The sequence below is a fragment of the Eufriesea mexicana genome, unplaced genomic scaffold (assembly GCF_001483705.2).
Source record: "Eufriesea mexicana isolate 0111107269 unplaced genomic scaffold, ASM148370v2 scaffold1146, whole genome shotgun sequence".
Classification (NCBI taxonomy): Eukaryota; Metazoa; Arthropoda; class Insecta; order Hymenoptera; family Apidae; genus Eufriesea; species Eufriesea mexicana.
This window is the reverse complement of record NW_016909275.1, coordinates 89145-109467: the sequence shown is the minus strand read 5'-3', so window position 1 is coordinate 109467 and position 20323 is coordinate 89145. Positions and strand designations below refer to the sequence as shown.

Below are 20323 nucleotides of genomic sequence, written 5' to 3'. Positions count from 1 at the left end.
ATATTTTATTATAAATAATATGCGAATTGTTGTTGCTTGATTTATTGTTGATTGATAGATATTAAACATAGTGTTTAAAATTCTTTTAGGAAATTGAACAAAGAATTTCGTATATTTTTAATATTCTCAATTTTTTCGGGACTATTAAACCGAGTAATTTTGTTATTTAATTAATCAAATTATTAAAAAACTTTTCACACATTTACGCTATCCTCGTTCAAAATAATATGCGAATTGTTATTGCTTGATTTGCTGCTTATTGATAGACATATTAAAGATGAAATTCATTCGATGAATAAACTCCATGTATAAATACATAAATTTATCCGATTAATTAATTTCAAGTTTCGCCTACGATTTCAATAATAATGCAAATTAAATACCACCTAATTTTTAACTACATTTATTAATCCACGCATAATCTCAAAATACCATACTTAAAAAATAAAACGATACTGTGGATTAAAAAAAAGAAAATCGATAACGAAGTTATTAAAAGATATCGTTAAAGCTGTATCACTCGCGTTATCAATGAACATAGATAAATCTATTCATTGACTTATAACCCATCCTATCTTTATCTGCACGATAAATACAGCGGAAGAGTTGTTTCATAAAATAATTATCCGATAATCACCGGTAAAGAAGATTACCGATTATTAAATTAAAAATGCGCAAATCCCTGTCCCATAGATCATACTTCGTGTTCCCCGTGATCACGGTAATTTGGACGAGGCTCCTTCCAACCAAGCAACTTCTCGAGTTAGCTTGCGAAAGTAATATTATTAGTTATCGACGTAATGACGCAAATGTGTGACTAAATAACTGAACGGTGGCATTTAAAGTGACATTTCAGCCGACGTGTAATTTACCTGGAGCAACCTGTCACTCGTAAAATCGGGTATTAACGAGAAATGGAAGGAAAACTGGGCGAGGAGAAAATATTTCTTTCTTTTATTTTATTGTTTTAATTATTTATCTGTAGCGAAAGGATGAGAGGATAGGGCTAGTGATTTGGAAGACTTTCTTCATCAAAGGTCTTTATTTGACTGCCAGTCCTTCGGCTTGAGAAGGTTCGACACCCCTCGACCGATCGTCTCGCCATCGATATGTTTAACTCATTTGCATTCGAGCGCGGAATATTCCGCGAGCCACGACTGTCGTCTATCACCGAGCGCGGAATATTCCGCGAGCCACGACTGTCGCCTATCACCGAGCGCGGAATAATCCGCGAACTGACTTTTTCCATTACCAGTTGCTGAATATTCTTCATATGCCACAGATCACGTTTGATCCCTTTTGCGAGCATCTCGTCTACATCGGTTCATTATATTCTTAATTAGTTTTACTTTTGTCGTACGGGCCAGTCGTCAGTTGAACATCGCTGATGCCTGAACATGGCACCTTAAGTAGAGCCATGATGCAAATGGGTTAAATGTTTTAGGCGTAAATAGTCGGAGACGCTGTCGCTTCTAAGATCGCTTACATATCTTTTTATTATTTACCCTTTTTAGTCGAAGCCGACTCCATCCATTCTTCCACCTCTTCGCCCTTCACGACCTCAGCTGCAAATTCGAAAATTCCTCGCAAGCCTTCCACGACAATGGCTGTCTTTCATCCGATCTCTTTTGTTTACAATTGTACCTGGCAACCCAATTCTCACGATTACAGCGAATTCTTTATCATTAACAACTCTCTACCGACACAGGGACTTTGAGAGAACAGGAAACGTATCGTCGTTGGCAAACGAAATTACTAATTCGATTTTCCTGGTTTGCTCGTTTTATTCCTTTCTTCGTGGAGATTTTAACAAATAGAACTGGTATTTCAAGTAATCTAGACGGAGCGAATTTTTCGTACAATTTTCCCTCGTGTTTGCTTTTCTTAAGAGATTTGGAAATTCTTTTCTTCTGTGTGGTCATTCAATTTTCTCGTGTATTATATGATTTCGAGGTGCTCGAGGTCTAGATTGAGTTACACTAGGAGCTCGCGTATATTTCCCGTTGTTTACCGGTGGTATTGATCAGAGGAACATCTGTTTGTTATTAGAGGCACGTGCTGTCTTCATTTGGCCATCCTTCAAATGTTTTATTTAGTCCTGGCTTGCGCAATTACATACTACTAATAAGTTCGCTGAGTTAATGCACTCTTCTAGGACGTATCTCTTATTGGTATTGGAAAAATTGTGCATCGTTTGTATGAATGTCAAATTTCGAAGCAATAAATAATATGAAACCAGGAAATGATTTATTCACAGGTTGACTACTGTCATAGTCATGAAAGATTAGTGCAATGGAAATTCAATAAAAATGTGTGAAACACGTAAACAGGAATATTTAGAATTTTGAAAATGAAATGGATATTGAAACACAGGTTAAAATTAGCAAGCGAAGATCTTCTCTGACAGTATAATCACATTGTGTAATATTCTACCATGGTGTGATAGTAATGTGGGTCATTTCTCCTCCATGCTGAAGGCAAAACCAGCAAAACACCCGGGGCAGTCAACGCGTTGAAAGAAGTAAAATTAAAATCTGTCTTACATCTCGAAGAACCTTTAACGATCTCGTAATACGCGACCTTTAGAAATAAAAAAATTTCGAATAATTATAGTGTCAATACAGAGATGAATTAGCCTGCGCAATGAAACCATAAATCAAATCATACTCGTCGTAAATATAACCAGTCAATCAAATTCAAAATTAAATGCAACAAATGAAATTATAAATTTATTTAATACCAACATAATAGTGAATGGACAAATTTATTCGAAGCTTTGAAAAATATTTACGCAAGATAACAGATTTATTTAATAAATAGAAAAACAAAGAAAAATAAAAAATATTGAAGAATGTAGAAAAATATAGAAAAATAAAGAAAAATAAAGAAAAACGCAGAAAACTAGATAGAAAAATAAATAAAAATATAAAGAATAATATAGAAAACTAGATAGAAAAATTTAGAAAAATATAGAAAAATAAAGAAAAATAGAGAAATAGAATATAATCCAAATTCTAAGAATATTTACCCACAATTAGAAATTTATATACAAAAAGGAGAAATGGAATAAAAGAACAAGGGGAAAAAGTATGCACGAAATTTGGAAAAAAATTTAGCCAAAATTTCTCGAAATCGCGTATCATATACGTACGCTAAGAAAGGAGCCATACACGAGCATCGATCGAACAACGGCGTAGGAAGCCACCATCTTTATGGGACCAACGTCGCCCGACGCGTCGGACGTAACCGCGATATTTGTTTCCATCCATCGCGCAAACGGGAGCATAAATGGCCTCGTGTGAAACACGATGACACTGTCGTTGATGCATGACGTTGGTGAACAACGCGAGAGAAGCAGCATCGTACAATAACATTCCGAGAAATTGTTTCACGCCGGTAAACAAATCGTTGCTCGTCGAGGATCCGAGTGATATCATCTCGCAGGCTCGAGGTGTGACCTCATCGCGCCTACATGCTCGCAGTTAGGTAGAAATACCGCGGAAATCTCCAGATACTTTGCAAACGCATCTCTTTGCCGATGGATGGCACATTTTCTCCTGCAACCTTCGATTAACGCACTCTGCCTCGCTTCTTGCGTCACTTTTGATGGATGACGATCGTTGCTGCCTCTTTCATCCGCTCCTGCTTCGTTATTTATTTGTTTACGCGAAATTCCATAGTATTGCGTATATTGCCAGCTTCTTAGCTATCTTTCCCCTATTCTTTGCAATTTTTCTGCAAATTTGGTATAAATTACCGAGCTTCTTCGCTGTGGTGCGTACTAGCGAGTAGTGCACCTGTTCCGAGCTCGTCGATTTCGTAATTTCGACTGGCACGAGGTTAGATTTTTCCCTTTCGACTTGCCCGACCGTAAATATCTTTTTCATCGAATAGCTAAGATCGATCGAGCAGCGAATTAAATCGTTTTGCGAAAGAAACTCGTAAGATTGATTCGAGGGATGTCTGAAACCCTCGCAGTCGAGGTATATCAATTTTGAAACATCGGGGAAGATTTATTATGGTGTTTTTTCGAATTTTATTACAGCGTATCTGCTATCGAACGTGGCTAGAAATACTTGGTTTTTGTTCGTAGTGAAAGCTCATTAGATAACGCTGATAGATGGCGACTCGAGCGAGGAATCCATCAGGATTGCAACTTCACATAGAATGAAGATTGTTGTCATATCGAATATGCGTTTAATCGGGTTGAGCAACTTTTTGTTATTGTAGGCTGATAGCGATAATGCATTATCGTTTATGTAAGTTAATTCTTCGTGCACATAACGCTTATGTAACGTTATTTTTATGGTATTATGTCGAAGAATGTGTTCGCGTTAGATGATATTCTTATGAATACGTAATCAAATTTCATCCGATAAAGGGGAAACATGAGGAAAACGGGATCGTGTAACTATTACGACGCAAATTATCTTAAGTTCCACTTATTGGCATTGACGTTGTATTTTATCAATTATTTTTCACGATGACTAAACATTCTTCATGATAAGTTATACAAAATTGAAACTATTTTACTTTTAATACATACAATATTTATATTTACATTCTTTAATAATATTTTCTGGTAATACTCATTTGGGAATTTTATACTGGAACTGTCAAATGTGTCAAAGTAACAAGTATCAGATTCTTTATATTGATAGTTGCGTAAATTAGGGAATTTTTTAATATTTATATTTACATTCTTTTCGTATTATTTAATAATATTTTCTGGTTAGACACATTTGGGAATTTTATACTGGAACTGTCAAATGTGTCAATGTAACAAGTTTCAGATTCTTTATATAGACAGTTGCGTAAATTAGGGAATTTTTTCTGCAAAATCGATATTAATTTTTTATTCTGAACAGGAATTCTTGACTGCCGATTTAAATTTTTGGAGTATGGCAATCCTATAATATAATTTACACGTAATTTCTTTTCATCGAAAAATAGGAAGGCTTCCAGTTATTTTATTTCTCTCAAATTAGGTTTCACCGAAAAAAATAACTTATTTTCCAAAAATATTAATACAAAATTAATTATTAAAAATTATTAATATGAAGCTCAGTGTTTCAAACATAAAACTCCACAAGTCCTATACTTATTTCCAAATTTGACATATTTTCTCCTAAATCACGCATTTTCTCTTCACCGTATTTGGCTCGAAGAAGATCATAGTTCAACTCAAACTCTTTAAAACCCATCCTTTCATCTAAAACCTAAACCAGGTTTCACCGAAACAAGTAATATATTTTCCAAAAATGAAAATAAATATTTATTAAAAATTAATAAATTAAAAATTGTTAATATAAAACTCAGTGTTTCTAACATAACACACTACGCAAATCCTATACTTATTTCCAAATCTGACATATTTTCTCCAAACTTTGACATAGCATCGGCTCTTCTCCCAATTTAACTCGAAGAAGATCAAAGCTGAAAGAAAATCACAGTTCAACTCAAACCCTTTAAAAATTCTAGAATGATTAATGGATAGATCAATTATCGATGGAGATATTGACAATTCACAATGCAATACTGAGTACATCCATCAACTCGGTACTGTAGCCTTTGTTTTAATCTGGACACTTATGATTTAAACATTTCATCCAAAACCCAAACCAACGCATCAAAGCTTTCATCGTTCGGAGTAACTCTTGGAGGTAAACCGAGGTATGATAGATTGAAAACGGAGGGACTTCCCGTCTAAAAATCATGCGGCATTAACGGGCTGGCATTGCTGAAAATTAGCGCGTAGCCAGTGGGCACGTCACGCGAGTGACAATCGGCATGGCGCTATTAATGCAAATTGCCGCGAAACGGGTTAAGCCGGTCTCAATAGCGGATGCTCTTAATTGCCAGCGGTAACTATTACGGTCGCGTTTTTCCGAGTGAAAACGCTGGAAAAAGCCAGCTGGCCGTGTACGGGCGTAGACAGGCCAGTGAAAGTCGTTTGAACGAAATCGCAGGCGGTTCGTACACTTTGCTAGCCAACGTGTCGCACAATACCACTACTACTGCTGCTGGCCGTCCTCTCATCGAGCTTCCAGCATAAAAGTCAGTTGTTTAGTAGCGCTCCAGCTCCAGAGGCCTCGTCTTGGCTCGCGTGCCACTCCTTCGGTGTCTTCCTCTAATCTCCACCTGACTCCAGATCTATCGATATCGATCGGCACACTGGATCACCGCTACGGGTTCCATTCGGTTCTTCCATGTAAGTATCCACTTGGCTCCTGTGGCCATGCCACTGGATTTATCGGCAACAACACGTTCGGGGAGCTTCGAGGATTTAATGCCTCGGGTTTACGGGTAGTTTCGCGAGTTTATTCGGGTTATAGGGGTTCACAGTTGCGACGGAGGTAGGCTGGTGATCGGCAGGGTGCTTCACGGAACGATGGAAAGGTGCACAGGTCGTGAAAGGATCGAATGATAGCATTCTGAATTTTTCATCGCTCATACGCGCGACGGGCTTTTAAATTTTTGAGGTTATGTTTCATTTGGTTTTGTATCCGAGAAGAACTGTGAGCGAAGCTTTGAGAAAATTTGGTAATTGAGATTTTAAAATTGGATTCTTGTTTTGGGGTGTCATATGTGAATAGAAAAATGTTAGAATATTTAGAAAAATATTCGAAGGCATTGCAGTGAGAGAAAATCGATAGTAAGAAGTATTAAAGATAGTTTGATATAACGTTTACGATATTTTTGCGATTTTTGAAAATAGTGAAAATACTTGTTTAATTATTTTATATTTATTATTTCTGATATTTAGCTGCTTTCGACAGGATTAATATTAGTAATCAATATTTCCGCAATTATTGTTAATTTTATGTTAAGTTGGAATTTTGAATTCTTCTATACCTGAGACTCCTTTCACTTTTATTCGTTCTTTATATTTTGAATAATTATTTCTCGCACCAGTCTGCGTTTTTCTCGAACGAATTTTATACTTTGTTGCCAGCCAACGTTTTCACGAATTCTTTCGCGTGTTCCGTTTTGCATTATCTTACTTCGAATGCAGGAACGTATTCAAAGTCTGATTGTGAGAGCAATGTGTACCTGTCGTTTGTCAAAAGTCGGAACACGATCGTTGGAATACTTTCACGAACAGCTGTACTTTTTCTCGGAGTCTTTGAGATAGTATGATGTTGAGGAGTGTTTAATTGAAATATTCGTTTAGGTATTGCGATTCTCGGAGAGATAATTCGGTCTTTTTTTCCAGTCTAGTCACTCAAGGTTGGTGGTTTAATAGGCTCAGCAGACCGAATAGACGACCGAGTTTAATTTTCATACTTCGCGGTGTTACCTTGCGTTCAACGGTGCTCCATTAACGAAGCAATGGCGACACGTGTATGTGTGCTAATTTCTATTGAAAAGATCGAAAGCTAGAGTAGCACTTTACTCTTGAAAGACACGACACGTCTCTTTAATACGTTCCTTTCAATTACGTCTCGTTTGGAAATAAAAATTTGAAATTGTAAGAAATCGGATTAAATGATGATAAGTGCGTTAAATTAACGGAAATTGAATTTGAAATTGGATCGAAATTGAAGAAAGGGAGTACGAGTGGAGATTTAATTGTTTCAGAATATAATCTCGTCGAATAAGTATCATCGAAGATCGATTATTTCATCGCTAATCAGCGTGACATTGATCAATTTCGGAATATTCGTTATTCCATTATGAGGATATTCGTTTGTTCTATTGCGAGGAATCCACATCGGGACGACAATTCGCAAAATTCATCGCATGCTCGCGCAGAAATTTTGTCGCGGCCATTCGCGATATTCGTAATAGAATATCCATTATTCGTTTTAATAATAGGAAACGTTAATTAAAGCAAACAAACCGCAATATCGTACATTAGAGGCTCTAAACAATGGGATGCACGATAAAGATATATAATCAATGAAATTATTTATATATTTAAATAACAGATGTCGAATAACAGGTATTCAATATTAATTATTGTTACGCGATGTGTCGTTAGTATCTCTTTTTATAACGAGTATTTATTATTTGAAGTATATGTAGTATATTTATGTATATAATATTTATAGCATATATTGTAATATTTAAGTATACAGTTATCAAGTATATGAGTATTTATTATCTGAAGTGTACGTCGAGTAATCTTTAGTACTTACATTGAAACATCTTCTAAATTTTTGTGAATAATTATAAATAACAGATGTCGAATAACAGGAATTCAATATTTATCAATTTCAATATTTATCAATATCAATTATTATTACGCGATGTGTCGTTAATATCTCTTTTTATAACGAGTATTTATTATCTGAAGTATATGTAGTATATTTAAATATATAACATTTATATATAATATTCATAGTATATACTATAATATTTAAGTATATATTTATCAAGTATATGAGTATTTATTATCTGAAGTATATATCGAGTAGTTTTTCGTACTAACATTGAAACATCTACTAAATTTTTGTGAATAATTATAATAGTATTTTATTAATCGCTAATTTTCTTAATTAAAAGCGTAGGAAAAATATCATTTATTTTTTAATAATTTACAAATAAATATTTGAATATTTAACGAATGATGAAAATATTTTTTGAATTATTAAATATTGAAGACAGAATCATGCTTTTATTTTTCTGTCCTTTTTTATATATTTTTATATATTTTTATATATTTCTATATATTTTATAAACATTTCCCGAAATAATTTCTGCAATAGATCATATCTAGGTATTAAATTTTGATTCTCCTTAAATATATGATTATTAGTTTGCGAAAATTTACCAAAATAATTTCTGAATCGCTTCGTTTTAATCTCGAACACTGGTGAAAAATATGTAAAACGAAAAACACTCGCATAATAATCAGCACCCATAAATTAAAGAAGAAGCAATAATTACCCAACATGAACAGAGTAAAAACTCTTAACAAGGTTAGCATGAAATAAGTTATAATTTGAAGAAGAAAAAGGAAAAATTTATGAATCATTCAGCATTCAAATTGGAAATATATCACACACCTAATCTTATTTTTCTGTTCTTCGATTCTTTTCAAATATCCACTATCTATTTCGTAAATAATTATTATGAACAATTATTGAATCACAGAGAATTTAAATTAGAAACATAGCAAACGTTTAATACGATATTTCTGCTCCTCAATTTTTTATATGTATATCTCTAAATTACTTCGTAAACAATCACCGAAATATTAGAATGATAGATTTTTCATTTTCAAATTCGTAATTAAATATTTCCCAAAAATTATATCGTAAGCAATCACCGAAATATCAGAATCATCGATCCTTCGTTTTCAAATTTGTAATTAAATATTACGTAATTAAAATTACTTCGTAAAATATTAGAATGATCGATCGTCCATTTTCAAATTCGTAATGAAATATTTCTCAAAAAATTATTAAGATTTATTTAATTAAGAATTATTATTCCTAAATTATTTCCAAACCCACATAGCACGATTTCTCCATGTCTTCAAAAATTCGCAAAAATTATGAAGATATTTCCTAAATTATTGCCAAACCCACATAGCTTTTCAAAAATTCGAAAAAATTTCCGAAATATCGAAAAGAGGAACGAAAGCAAGGCCCACGAGAGCTCGAATTGAAAGCAACGAACGCGAAGGTGAACTTTGCAGCACCCTTGGGTCGACCAGCCAGTATGAATCGGCTAGTCATACGAAATAACATATCCCATAGTTCCCTTGGATAATTGGTGGACGTTGGTTGGGAAGAAAAGTGGCGTTAATTAACGACGGGCGATGTTTGACCGACTGGTTGGTTATCGTGGCGATCGAGCGGGCATAATGCTCGGCCGCGCTGCGGAACGTCCGCGTCGATTAATCGTGCAAATGCCTGGATCGATGAAACGCGGCTTTCTCCCCCAGTCGTTGGCGATTTCGTTGATTTAATTTGCGAGAGGGGCCGTCTCTTGTTATTATTACCGAAACGGGCGTTTTCCGCGTTCTATGGCTCGCCTCGATACGCACCGGCTGCCGATCCACGATCCACGATAAATCGTGCACAACCCTCGCGCTATGCCTGGAAGTCACGTAGGAATACCGGAAGACCGCGTCGAGCGTCGCTGACCTACGGCCACCGAGTTTGTCGTGGGGTAAGGGACACGTGGTGACCTCTTGACAATTGTCGACGATGGTATCGGTGTGGATGTATTCGCGAAGAATGGTAGATTTGTAGTAGTATGTTTGTAGGTGTTGGCAATTACAATCAGATGTGCAGTTTATTTTGAAAGTTAGGTGGATTTTTTGAGTATCGGTGTTTATATTTTTTATTATGGTAGTTTGGAAGTTAGGAAAATAGATTTTAGTGGTTTGTGATGTTACAGAATTTTTTCAAATTTCGATGTTTTGTTGGTGATGGTATTTGGAATTTTAATTTCATATGAAAAATTCTAAACTTCCATAGTAAAAAGTATAAAGATCATGAGTATTGTTGTTTGTATTTTTTATTATGCTAATTTGGGAGTTAGGAGAATAAATTGTAATAATTTATGACGTTATAGGATTTTTCAAAATTAAGTGTTTTGTTGGTGATGATATTTGGAATTTTAATTTGTTATGAAAAATTCTAATCTTCTATAATAAAAAATATGAAGATCAGGAGTATTGGTGTTTATATTTTTTCTTATGGTAGTTTGGGAGTTAGGAGAATAAATTGTACTAATTTATGACGTTATAGGATTTTTACAAATTTAGGTGTTTTGTTGGTGATGGTATTTGGAATTTTAATTTGCTATGAAAAATTCTAAACTTCCATAGTAAAAAATATAAAGATCATAAGTATTGGTGTTTATATTTTTTATTATGCTAGTTTGGGAGTTAGGAGATTAGATTGTAATGATTTTTGATGTTATAGGATTTTTTTAAATTTGGATGTTTTATTGATGATGGTATTTGGAATTTTAATTTGCTATGAAAAATTCTAAACTATCATAATAAAAAGTATAAACACCGGTACTTATAATCAAAAAATCTACTTAATGTTTAGTTTAAAAGTTAGGTGGATTGTTTGATCATGGGTATTGATGTTTATATTTTTAATTATAGTAGTTTAGAAGTTGGAAGAATAGATTTAGTTACATTGGTATTTTTTGGTATTTGGATTTTTAATAGTTTATGACGTCATAGAATTTATTTAAATTAGAGTATCTTATTGATGATGGTATTTGGAATTTTAGTTAGTTATAAAATTATGGTGTTTCAAAAATTAGGGAAGCAGATTGAATTGTACGAGTATTTGTATTAGAATTTTTAATAGTGTTTGAAGGTAAAGGATTTCTTGAAATTAGTGTTAAAAAATTTATTAGTAATAATAAGCATTAGAATTTATATTTGAAATTATAATGCCCCATGAAGTTAAATTTATTCAAAAATTAGGGAATTATATAGGAAATAATAAATATTGGTATTTATATTAGTATATGGTAGATTTATTACATAAAAATTATAATAAAGTTGTGAAATTATAACACTTCAAAAATCATAAAGTTATATTAATAATAGTAAATAATAGTACTTATATTAGTACATAGTAAATGATCTTGACTGATATTTAAATTACTATTTATATTTATGACTATAAAGTATAACATGGTTATAAAACTACCAAAATTTTGAATAATTTCTTAATTGACATTGAATAATTTTTAATTTATTATTATTTCTATACTATATATCTATACTAAAATTGTTGAACTGTTGAAATCTAAATTGATAGTCTTGTCCCACGAAGGTTGCAGTGATTTCTTATCCTAGTTTTACGTATAGCGTTACATAATTTTTGCTAATGCGCGGGCAAAATGTGCTAAATGGACAAATCGAGTGTATTACGTAACGTGTCACGTATGCTCGAATCTAGATACGAGGAATGAAAAGAAGGAAGATTCGATTTAAAAAGTTGAAGATGACCTTCAAATTTCTGGAACACCTCCACCAAAGTAAAAAATACATTCGTTATATAATGCAGCCGTCACGCGATGCAATTTTTGTACTCGAGAATTTCTCAACGAGTGCATAATTGCGAAGTTGTTCGAGCATGAGTAAATATTACAATACAGTCTATAAAAAGAACAGTATTTTGAAAACAATTTTAGTGCATCACTGTGATATTGCTATATCCGTAAATCCGATCTTTTTGCATTTTTTCGCGATTTTAGATGTATTCTAAAATTCTGATGCTATCTACTGCTATAATTAATTCCGATGAAAGATAAAAATTGTTCATTGAAACAAATGATAGCGTAACGTTTAATACAGCTAGGTTTATTCCAATTTTTCATTTTATTTTTAACCATTTACATTTAACCGTATAACCTTTCCTTTATTATCTATCAAAATGATCTCTAATGCGGATTTCATTAACTGATGTTGCAGCAGATTTGCATTTATCGATACGACTGAACGATCTAGATAACGAATTGTTTACGTTCGACAAATATAAAATAGAAGCTCGAATAATTCGACGGGAGCTGTCAGTTCTTTTAAATTCTGTGAAAGCAACCCGAAGAATATTATGAATATACCACTATGAACATGAGAGAAGCTAAGAAATGGTGCTTCGAAGCTTATTTTCGAAGCAATTATTTGCTTCGATGAAGGAACGATATCTGTGAAACATTATTATCTACAATCCTCTTTCTTTCCAGTTATCAGAGACTATTGCAGGTTAACGATCACTAGCGATAAAAATAAAACACACGATCCTCAGATCATTAAAAGCCCTCGTGAAAATTACCAGCTTTGTCATACATATGACATACGTATCTTCGAAATTGAATTATAATATTTAATATTTATTTTTCGCGCGATTAAAACTGTCACTATCACAAAATATTATTTAATATATTCCTTTATCGATATTAGGTTCATTTAATGTCTATAAAACATGGTAAAGGAAGAATTTTTATTGCAAATAATAATCGATAATAATTTACATGGAGGAGGAATATTCCGCAAATTATTTTTCCGCAATTAGCCGCCTCAACTTTCAATTTAAGTACTTACAACACAGCACGCGTTATTTAATATTCATGAAAAATGGTAGAGGAAAAATTTTTATTGCCAATAATAATTGATAAAAATTTACATGGGAGAGGAATATTCCGCAAATTATTTTTCCGCAATTAGCCGCCTTAACTTTCAATTTAAGTACTTACAACACAGGACACGTTATTTAATATTTATGAAAAATGGTAGAGGAAGAATTTTTATTGGCAATAATAATTAATAAAAATTTACGTGGAGGAAGAATATTCTGCAAATAATTTATCCGTAATTAAACCCCTAATTTTCAGTTTAAATATTTACAATACAGCACGTGTTATTTAATATTTGTGAAAAATGGTAGAGGAAGAATTTTTATTGGCAATAATAATTAATAAAAATTTACGTGGAGGAAGAATATTCTGCAAATAATTTTTCCGTAATTAAACCCCTAATTTTCAGTTTAAATATTTACAATACAGCACGTGTTATTTAATATTTGTGAAAAATGGTAGAGGAAGAATTTTTATTGGCAATAATAATTAATAAAAATTTACGTGGAGAAAGAATATTCCGCAAATAATTTTTCCGTAATTAAACCCCTAATTTTCAATTTAAATATTTACAATACAGCACGTGTTATTTAATATTTGTGAAAAATGGCGAGGGAAAAATTTCGATTGCCAACAATAATTAATAAAAATTTACACGAAAGGGGAATATTCTGCAAATCATTTTTCCGCAATTAATCGCCTCAATTTTCAATTTAAATATCTACAACACATTAAAGGACACTAAAGGACCTGCAGTTTAATAAAAATTGACAGTAACGATAATTCTGTCATTAGAAAGTACCTGTCAACTCTTTTAAACGAAACGGTACATTATTACTCATCTCCTCGATTTTATTTTTCAATCTAAAATAGTATACCTCTCATCACGTTCGATCTTCGAGTCAAAATTTACCTAAATTTTTCCCAAAAATACCAATTACCCCAAGAATTGTCTGCAATCCTTTAACCCTAATTAAGAATTAAATTAACTCAGGAATTAAAAAAGGCCAGAGCATTCAATCTTACCATCTCCAAGATTAGTATGATCAGATACTCAACCGTCGAGCAAAGACAAATCGCAGAGTATCGTTCGTTCCGAGCCAAGCTTCGAATTCAGAGGACGTCTGAAGACCCGTCCTCCCCGTCGCGGAGGTCGGAGGATCGTTGTTTGAAAGAGAAAGAACAGCCCGGGTTCGTTTTCCGGATAGCCGGTCGCCAGCAGATTGAAAAGTCGACACGATGACCCAGATCACGGAGTTGGAATCAATACACTTTCACGATTACGGGACCTTTGCGTGCGTACAGGCCAAATGGGCTGGATCAGGCTGTTGGCCTGTCGCCAATCAGGATCTGCTTAGCCGGAAATCGACGCTCTGCGACGATTCGTTCCCTCGGGAAACGGCCAAACGTTCGTCTAATATTCGCCGTCTGTTTGGAGAAAATAGAACCTAACCTAACGTATTCGCGTTGGATAAACCTTTCTTCGTGAATTATGCAATAGGCCGTTGCTTGGCTCATTGTGTTCGGTCACGTGTGCATCGGGAAAATCGAGATTGATCGGAGTAATCATTGAAATTGCGGGGACTCGTGGGGTCAGTGATGGTTCGTGATTGTCTGTGGATGAGCATGGCTTTGGAATTTCAAGTTTCTTTGTTCCCGGTGTACAAGACGAGGTTAGACTGATGCAACATTTATTGACAGATCGTTATGGGTTCTTCCTGAGCTATTTTATGTTTTTCGATCTAACCTAAACAGTGAATCTTTGAGGTATTCGTTTTGGAAATGAAGCTACATTGTGTCTTAAGCTTTTCAGGTTATGCGAGGTTTAGTGATTTCAATTACAGGCGAAAATCGAGAGTGAGCAAGGTAACTATTGAAATTGCAGAGTCTGATAGGATCGATGATAGTTTGTGATTGTCTGTCGATGAGTATAACCTCAAAATTTCAAGTTTCTCTGTTACCAGTGTGTGAGATGGGGTTAGGCTCGTTCAAAGTCTATTGACAGTTCGTTACGGATTTTCCTGAGATGTTTTATGGTTTTGGATGTAACCTAGATACTGAAACCTTTAGGTATTCCTTTTTGAAAGTGAAGCTACATTGTGTCTTAAGCTTTTCAGGTTACGCGAGGTTTAGTGGCATCAATTACACGTGAAGATCGAGAGTGATCGAAGTAATCATTAAAATTGCGGGGTTCGATAGGTTCACAGTGATGGCTGTTAATTGCCTGTCGTTGAGTATGGCTTTGGAATTTCAAGTTTCTTTGTTACCGAGGTTAAGCTCGTGCAATGTTTGCTGAGTGGCTGTTGATGTTGATGTATTTAAGGGAAATAATTTGTAGTCTCCTAGTGTGTTCCCTGTATAGGGGAGAAGAAAGGAATGCGTTTCGTCCTGGGCCTGCTAGCGGACTCGTCAGTAAGGCTACCCTATCAGGCCCTGTCTTAGACCGGGGATACTATTAGAAAATGGGGAAGTTATACGTATAGGAATTGCAGGATTTCCGAGGACTAGCGAGGAAGTCCATCCATCTAATGGCGAGAGTGTAAATGATGGTTGCTACAAACTCTGACAAAATCCTAGCGATATGGCGACGATCCCTTCTTTTGCGTTTTGTCTTTTATCAGACGTCTTTGACCTGCGTGAACCTGGCCCTAATCAGACAGGCCAGTTTTAACCATTTGCCCATTTAATAAACATCTCTACAATTTTGCCGCCGATTCCACTGACCACTATTTCTTTGCATTATACCCCCTAACATCACAATTTTATATAGTTACTAGACCAGATATTCGTGATATACCTGAAACAATAATGGTTGCAAAAATTCGCTGACAAACGTTCCTCTTAATCAAATCAAAGCTATTCCTCACCCACAGTTCCCCATTAACGCGTTAAGTGCCCACTTGACATTTTGCTTGCCGTTCCGTTCAGGCCCAGACTCGGCCGTCAAGTGGGCCACCGGTTCATAAAACTCGGAGATACTGTACCAATCGTTACAATTCGCAAGGAATTCCCAAACGTTAGGTCCAAAGATGGCGTAGAATTTAACACCCAAAGTTAGCACCTCTTGGTCCTAGTCTGGACTGGTCCCTGAACGGAAAGTCTTGCGCCGACCCCTGGGGGCCAAACACGATGGTCTAACACTTAACGCGTTAATTTAAAAACTCTCTCCTTCCTTCGTGCGCAAAATACGTCACACGAAGGAAATTAAACTTCTCCTCGCATCGCGCATCGGACTTTTAAATCAGCCGCGCAAAATATTCGCAAATGGCGAGGCATTCGACACAGAACTCTCGCGCGGGTAAACATCTCCTCCGAAAAAATAACGCGCAGAGAGACACGCTTGCAACAAAAATACAAATTTATTTGCCAGCTTCGGCCACTATATCTCTCGGCATAACGGAAACCGTATCTTATCCGCATGCAAATTTCCCTCGCCAACTAGTTCGCCACGTCTCATCGAACACGGCGTTTAGAGGAAGAAAAACCGGGCGTGGAAAGAGCCGGGAAAGGCAAAGGGGGAAGGGAACGAGATGGAAAAACACCACTTTCACATTTCACCCTCGTCATCGCGTATTTCTCCACGATGGAACGTCGCATTATAATTAATTGGACGCATAGGAGGCGGCCGGGACGCGACCGGTAGTAACGAGCCAATTAGTTTTTCGAAGTTAAACTCATTAGGAGAGGCTCTCGAAAAAGAAAGATACACCCGCGATACACGGCCACGTCGCATCCTGTATCATTAACTCCCTTTGCCCGATGAAACCTCGAACGCGTGCAGCGATCTTCGAGCTTCGTTTGCGACGTAACGGTCGTTAATGTCCACGCACCCGTGACGGCTGCAACAACGGTTCCTGTTGCAGGATGAGCTATTTCCAACCGGGCAAACGGTTTAACGGCAGCTGCTATCTATTTCGCGAAACAACAGGTAGCATAGGCGCCGGTACCTGCGGCCGCTGCTCCGCGGCCACGGGGCTGTATGATCGATCATGCTTGGAAACTGGACCCCTTCCGATAGACCCCTTGCTTCGTCGCGTATTCTCTTCTTCAGAAGACTTTTTGCTTTTCATTCTCTGCTCTTCCTTTTAACACGTTCCGTCCCATACGCCCCACGCTGAGCCTTCGGTTCAAGACATTGAGTATTGTCATTGTAAAATGAAGAAGTTTTAAAAAATATTGTATATCGTCGTAGGTGTGTATAGTGGACTGTATTTTAGATAGTACTCTCGGATAACTCTTCTGATCTCTCTTCGTGACTGCTGTGTCGGTGGTTAGATAATCTTCGTCTCTCTGCTGATTGGTTACGAATACTATTGGGGGTGTATCTTAGCTCCAGCGTCTTTCGGTGATGGTGGTTGTTTAAAAATCTAGGTCCTTGTGCTTGTCGTCTTGAAGGGTGATATATAGCTGCTTGTTACGGTTACCCAAGTGGTGGCTTAGGTGACGAGTGTAGAAAAGTCAAGGGACGCTGAGAGTAAGGACATAAAGCAGAGCTTTCACCTTTAGATTTACAGTCCTAAACAAAGGGATGATCGGAGTATCGAAAACGACCTTTCACGGATTAACAAATGTATTATGCAGTTGAAGATGGAGGACAAGAGGGATCGAGTGAAAATAACACTACGTTTGCTTAGTAGCACTTTATTATGCGCGGGGGGCCAGATGCGGAAAACTGAAGGCTAGCTTTTTGGGAAAGACCCGCGTCGTTGGAGAGGCGTAAAGGAACTGACTCCTTTTCGCCGCTTATTAGGCTTCGAGGTGATCATGGGGCCCCGTGAGTCATGGAGCCCTGGTCGTAAAGACATAAATGTAGAGATCGGTTTGGGTGGATTGGCTAAAATAACGTTGTTTTACTTCTTAATGAAATACAATAAGCTTATACGTTGATTGACGGCTATGAAATAAGAGGGATTCGCTATGAGCACGTTCGACTTATCGACATACTCTTAGACACTAGCTCAACTCATTGACTGCCAACTACGAGATGGTAGCATACAAATGGCCATTTGAGTTAGGAATTATTAGAAAGGATGAATGAAAAGTGTATATAGCGTAGAGAACATATTAGTTATCAATTTTTATTATTAAAACTATTAAAATTATAACTTAGACGATTGGATCATTATATTTTGCAAAACTTCGTGCTTTCTTTAAAATAAAACCGTGGCACCCAGGGCAAGACGCGCTAAATTTGCGTGGCAGTCAACGTGTTGAAGACTGTAGGCTGTTCATGACTGACGACTGTGGAGACTGTTCATGAGCCTGTGGAGACTGGAACTACCCCTTGCACCCTTATTTGAAGCATTCATCCTGTCCTTTTCCATACCCAGACTTTCCTTTTCAATCATGCCCCTTTCTCACGCAACCTCCGTGGACCAGGTACTTCGATCACTCTGGACGCATCCCTAAACTTTCGCTCGACCCTACCATAAACATTCTTTGCAGCTAATTCGCTTGCACGCGGTCACTTTTATCCTAAGCCCAAACACACTTGGCATTCTTTCAGGGCCGTGCTTATTGCAATCCCACGTAAACTAGGTCTCCATTGACCGGGAACCCTCGATGTCTCGAAGGAGTCGAAAATATTTCCAAGTGTAACGGAATACACGAATTGAACTAATAATCCAACTTATGGGATTCTAACGGGGCTTGCTAATCTAGCGGCGTCATAGTCAGCACTGGCCGAATATTCTCTGAAACCGAACTCTCCCGAAGGGACTCCCTAAACAGCACTGTCTCACGAAACTATCAACTCTCAACTCTATTCTCGACTCTCGACTCTCGACTCTCTGCCTATCTTCCAGAGTGGACCCTTTTAAGTCCGTCTGGAAGGCAGGGACCTCCCCCAAAGGAGGAGAAAGCTCCCCCCACGGGAGTGGAAGGGATTCCTCCTTCAGGTTAGGCTCTTCCTAGGGTCACCCACGCGGGGACCCTTCCCGAGAGGTGCCCGCGGACCCGTCACCCCCAGTTTACGATGGGGAAAACCCGGATTGCGCGAGGCTACCTCACGTGGCCTAGCCCCGACTCCCCGAGACCCATCTGGCCACCAGGCTCTAACGGGACCTCTATACCTGCGAGGTCTAACGATATCCTACATTCTTACACAAGGAACCTTCGTTTTTCGCATCTGGGATGTGTCCCTACACAGTCGACTATAGGCATCTTAACCACTTGCTATGGCAAGAAATTCGCAGACGCGTATGACAGAATGGTCAAGTGTTTCTGTACCAATTGTCCAACGACGTGTATACCACGTTGTTGGCGATTCTGTGACAAAAGCATCACTCATTATCGATGAAATGTCATTTTTAATAGTAGTTGTCAAGTGTAAATCGGAAGTTTTTAATTTTTAGAATATTCTGTCGAAATTTGTGAAATTGTACAACAATTTCGAAAACGAGGAGGTTGCTTGATGATGTATACGTAATAGGTAAGGTAAATTGAATTGCACAATTGATTTATTAAATTACGTAAAATGTATATTAAAATGAATATTGATAAATGATAACACAGTGTTTTACGAGTGAAAAATACGCGTACCAATCTAATTATCTAATGTTTGCTCACATGTTGAATGTATTCTTTCAGTAGCACCTTAATTATAAGCTTACGTGTCACTTAATTGCAGATGTACGTCACGCGTCATTATCTAATGTGTAGTTTATTGGTTACATACGTCTATATAATTGCTACTATATACAGGATAATAAATCATACCAGTGGCTACTGGTATCGTGTACCAAGATCAAAAGAACATCGTTTTACAATATAAGAAAGTAAACCGCAGATTAGGTTCTTTTTACTTTCGCAGACGCAAATATCGATAAGTGGAATACTAAACTGGGTGCAAGATATCGGTCCGATTGAATATCTTTCAACGACTGTCTATCATCGTTTACGTCGTGAACGAAAGTGAAATATTTCCCAATTATCCAAATATTCGAAACACCCTGAATATTTTAACATTTTAAATAGCTCTGAATATAGAAAATATTTAAAATATCGATGAAACAATTGTATGGCATGAAGAGAAATTGAAGAAGGGAAATTAAAATTGACATTTCACGATAAGAATGATGCTATAACAACATGATCTCTGAAAATTCCAAATACACGAATAATACCAGAAAAAATAATTAAAAATATTGTAAGAAACAAAAATGAAATTCTATGGTAACAATTATGATAAATATTCCTCGAGACCCTAAGTTACGTGAAATTCAAAATATCTCAAAATATTTCAAATAATATATATATGTAT

General features: G+C 36.2%; 1 protein-coding gene across 7 annotated transcripts in view; it reads left to right on the top strand.

Annotated features, from left to right (window-relative positions):
- Window positions 1–20323, top strand: part of tmod (tropomodulin) — a 192687-nt gene that overhangs the window by 115678 nt on the left and 56686 nt on the right. Inside the window, exon 1 of one of the 7 annotated variants that reach the window (XM_017900262.1) lies at window positions 5930–6211. The exons of the other annotated variants lie outside the window; for them this stretch is intronic. The gene's annotated coding sequence lies outside the window, so the exon portion shown is untranslated. Of the gene's footprint in view, window positions 1–5929; window positions 6212–20323 lie in introns of those variants that run through there. 7 annotated transcript variants of the gene reach the window in all.